Raw genomic sequence first — 5047 nt, 5'->3', positions numbered from 1 at the left:
AGCAGCTTCATGCGAGTGATCAACAAAGAAGCACAAGTGATCAACAGAGAGACGCGACCATAAAGGCACTTGAGACTCAAGTTGCCCAACTCGCCGCGAATCAATCCTCGAGAAAGCCGGGTCATCTACCGACTCAAAATGAGAAAAACCCAAACGAGACGGTACATGTGATAGAGTTGAGAAGCGGTCTTTCTTACGAGGGACCAGAAATGAAGAAATCAGACCTGGAAGTAGCTGTAACTGATGATGAACAGTGTCCTGTTAAGAAAAAGGGGCTCACGACGAAGCAGTTACTCGATCGACTGAAGTCTGGTGCTGAAACAGTTCGATCGAGTGGAAATGGTGAAGAATCTGGTCGATCGAGTGGAGTCTCTGCTCGATCGAGTGAACTGGGAGCTGAAGAAGGTCGATCGAGTGAGCATGTTGCTCGATCGACTGAAGTTGCTGAAGAAAGTGCTCGATCGAGTGGACACATTGCTCGATCGAGTGATATTACTGACGGGAAGCTTATTCGAGAGCCTGCTAGTGCTCGTTTAAGCGAGGAATCACCAGAAAGACCTCGTTCGAGAGGTAAGAAGCGTCCAAAGGATACTGAACTTGCTCCGGAAGACACTTTGGAGGCAAGAAACAAGGGACTTGAGATTCCAATTACGGTTCCCTTCCCGAGGCGGCTGCAGAATACCAAGATTAATCAACAGTTTGGCAAATTTGTTGAGCTGTTGAAGAGTTTGGAAGTTTCCGTGCCGTTCACTGAATTGCTGACCAAGGTACCCTCTTATTTACGATTTATGAAAGAAATTTTAGCACGTAAGAGGACCATAAATGATAATGAGACTGTAGCTTTGACTGAGATGGGATCAGCCCTGTCTCAAAATAAGCTACCTCTTAAGCAATCAGACCCGGGTAGTTTTTCGATCCCTTGTCATATAGGTATGCAATTGATTGATAATGCGCTATGCGATTTAGGCGCTAGCGTAAGTGTTTTACCTTTGTCTCTAGCTAAGAGACTTGGTGTGACAAAACTGAGTTGCACCAACATGACTGTCCAGATGGCCGACCGTAGTTTATCACGGCCACTAGGTGTAGCAGAAGACGTACCTGTTAGGATCGGGAAGTTCTTTATTCCCGTTGACTTTGTCGTCCTAGATATCCCCGAAGATGTGCACACCCCTATCATTTTAGGGAGACCATTTTTGTCCACTGCCCGTGCAGTGATAGACGTCGGGGGGAAGACTTTGACCTTCCAGGTAGGGGACGAGGAGTTGACTTTCCATCAGTCCAAGTTCCGGAGGGCTCCCATGCAAGCTCAACCTTGCAATGCCCTTTCTTCTGTTGACCCTATTATTGACACTCCAGATGGAAATTTGGAGAATATTGTTTGTTCTCGCTAACCCTCCGCCTCATCGAGAGCAAAAAGGAGGAAAATTCGTCTGTTTTCCTTCTGCGCAGTACGGATAAAGGCAAGAAAGGAGCTGTCAAGGGACGGGGTGCAGCCATTATCAATCAATCTGGAGCAAAGGATGCCAAAGAGGATGACAGAGGGGCGAGAACGAAGGCAGTTCGAACCTACATAGATTGGAATTATGTTCCTCCTCCTCTTGCAAACAGAAATTCAAGCTCATGGAAGTCAAAGAGGACAGTCAGTATCGCTGAAGTGACGTCCTCTAGTCAGAAGCCCACGAAGGGGCTACTGACAGCTAATGGGAATTAAACGGGGAAATGCCCCGTGTAACAAATTGTAATAGATATTCGTTTGAATTACTTTTAAAATTTCTTTTATTACGTTTTTAATTAGGACAATTAGTTTCGACATTTTTTTTTTAGCATAGACTGAGACTATAGACTGTGTTTGCTGTGTATTTGGTATTTGGGATATGTTTTATGCAGGTTTGGGGAAATGTCACGCATTTCGAGGAAGAAAAGATCGAAATTCAAAGAAAAATACACGAGGAAGTCCTCGATCGAGTACTTTTGTACTCGATCGAGTGAAAGACGGTTCGATCAAGCTTGCTGGTTACTCGATCGAGGAAGACTAAAAAGAAACAAGTCGATCGAGAGGTTTCTTGTTCGATCGAGACAAAGGGACATCAAAAGTCCTCGATCGAGTGACTTAAAATCACTCGATCGAGTGAAATAAACAGGAGACGGGATATGGCTTTGGCTGCATTCCCGATCTACGAGTTCCATATCCGAGCCCGGCGACCGATTCCAGAGGGGTGGCCGCATCCTTCCTTCTACCGATACCCAGCGGACGGGTACCCTCCACTACCTTCTGACTCAGATGAGGAGCCGGAGGAGACAAAGCGTAGCACGAGAGGTGCGATTCTGGCAGAGCGAGCGGCGAGAGCCGCCAGAGAGGAGCAGAGTGACCCTCCGTTCGCACCCGGTCCGATGATCACCGAGATGACGACCGAGTCTCCCCCTTGTTCGTTCTTTGGTTTGGGAGACCGTTTTGTTGAGTCGGAGTACGAGAGACGGCGGTGCCGACGACGAGTAGTATCTTTGGTCTACTCACTTCCCGCTTTTTACGGCTGGTTTGGGGAAGTTCGTGTTTTGTATGTCCTTTCACTCTTTTTATTTCGTCTCCTTTATTTTTCTTTTATTGGTTGTATACCCCATCCCCCATTTTTCTCATTGGTGTATCTTTGGAGGACAACGAGGGCGTTGTCCGTTTTGGTTTGGGGAGGGTATTGCATCCTTTTGAGTCTGCATCTGCATTTGTTTTGCATTCACGTTTCATTTTTCAGTTTGCATTTGTGGTTTATTTTCAAAAAAATCAAAAATCAAAAAAAATTAGAAAATGTTAAAAATTCAAAAAATTTCACGTTTATTTTTTGCATTTAGGTTGAGTCGGAACGGTAGATTCCCGTGATGAAATTGCACTTAACTTGTCGATTTACTTGAGCCTTGCACCTTATTGATGGTTTCTAGCTTTGTCATACGCATAGTCTACGAATTTCTGTTCAAATAATAGCTGACTGTTTAGACTTGACCTGATAAATTGGCAAACTACTTAAAAATTCTGAGTTTTTAGAGCCATAACTGGTGCCATTCATGACCAGTTCATTAGGAATTTTGAGAGTAGTACTCCTTGCATAGCATGTTCGTCTCATTTGCACATTTATGACATTCAATTTCTCGTCAAATGCACATATTCGGGTCTGCGGTTGGTGTCACATGCAGGGAGGGTCTTGCAAATTCCCCCTTCTTTACATCCTTCACCCATTTAGCTCCACATTGACCAAAACTTGCCTTTTTGACCCATTAGCCACATTCCAAACTAAGCCTGCCTAGTCAAGCTAGTTAGTCTGTCCTTTTGTGGTATGTTTTCCATTGCAGTTTGGTCCGTAATTTCTGTTTGGAGTTGGTGAAAGAAGAAAAAAGAAAAAAAAAAGTATTGAAAAAAAAGAAACAGAGAAACGTGAAAGAAAAGAAGAAGAAAAAAAAAGAGAAAAGAAAAATGAAAAAAAATGTTGAGATTCACGTGAAATAAAAAGAAAGAAAAATTGTGAAAAGTTGGACCCTCTTGTCAGAGTTGAGAAGATGTTTGAAGACGTACAATCGACAAGAGGGTTGGTTGTTTCAGTTAGTTGTCTCAGACGGTGTTTAAAAAAGGGAACTTTGTGACCGTCTAGCTCCTCCACTCTTATTTTTTTGAGGAGATTGTGCTTCCAGTCTAGTGAGTTTTGTGCCAAGTGAAGGGCACCTGTGTTTAGTCTTTCAGACAGTTGAGATCCGGATGGTTTATCATGGTCCTGTTAGGAACTAGCTTGACGCTTTTACCTCCACATTTCCATAATTTGTTTTGCCTTTTCTCACCTGAACCTCACTATTCCCATATTATCTGTAAGCCCTCGGCTGTGACGGACTTTATTGGTTGGAGTGTGTGCATTAGTACTTGAATTGTCTTTCATTTTTGTTGCATGCATGTTATGTAGGTCGCAGTTAGGCGAGTGACTGTCTGTTCTTCTCTCTCTTACATATAACATTTGCCCTTTGCTTCATGAGAGAAGAGTGACCACGTGAGAGTCCAGTTTTGTTGGTCTTGCAAGGTCGATAGGTCAGCTTTATTTCTGAACAGCTTATAATTCGTTTGCGTATTGACCGCCTAGCTTTAATCTTGTTGATTTCTGTTGCATTAAAGTGGCTCAAGTAGACAAGTTAAGCTAGCTACGAGTTATCATTTCCGTTCCATTAGTTTAGTTTTGAGTTTACTCGAGGGCGAGTAAAGGTTTGGTTTGGGGAGATTTGATACGTGCCTAATGTATAGTCTTTTTGGCCTATTTCAGCACGTATTTCTATGCATTTATATACTGTTTTTATAGTATTTTGCCCCGAATTGGCTACTTTGGTGTATTTTGTCCTTTTTGTAGGGATAATCGCGGAAGTAGCGGAACCATGCTCCTTTTCGTCCTTTTTGCATGCATTTAGAGGAGACGGGATTGTCCCAGAGTGAGATGTTGCACTTAGAAGTGTCGTTGCACGCATTACGAGGCGTTTTGGTGAAGACGTGAGCTGAATTGAAGACCCAGGTGGTCTATCGAGCTGTTTGGTGGTCGATCGACTGGTTCCCAAGCTTCCCAAGACTCGATCGAGTTACTGCTTACTCGATCGAGTGATCCACACATGACCAAGTCCTCGATCGAGTCCCCGAAGGTCGATCGAGGAGTTTCTCTTGAGTTGACGGTCGATCGAGTAGTCTAATCTACTCGATCGAGAGGATTTTGACTTCGTGGGCTTAATCGGTCCGTGTTTTAGTATTTCCGCATAAACACTTAGGGGTTTTGGCTATTTAACCTATGTTTACTAGGTTAATGAGGCATCTCTTTACTTATTCTTTTCACTATCCTTTTTACTATCATTCACATTAGAATTCTTGCTACGTTACTTTTTTCTTCTTCGATCACACTTTCGACGTTGGATTATTTCACTCGGATTTCGTTCTTTACGCCGGAATTGCTTGGGCTGTAATTCTCTTTCTCCTTTAATAATAATTAACCTTCTGTTGCTTTCAATTCTTGTTATTGTTATTATTCCTTCTGCCCTA

The sequence above is a fragment of the Silene latifolia genome, chromosome 3, assembly GCF_048544455.1.
Source record: "Silene latifolia isolate original U9 population chromosome 3, ASM4854445v1, whole genome shotgun sequence".
NCBI classification, from domain to species: Eukaryota; Viridiplantae; Streptophyta; class Magnoliopsida; order Caryophyllales; family Caryophyllaceae; genus Silene; species Silene latifolia.
Note: the sequence above shows the minus strand (reverse complement) of the source record.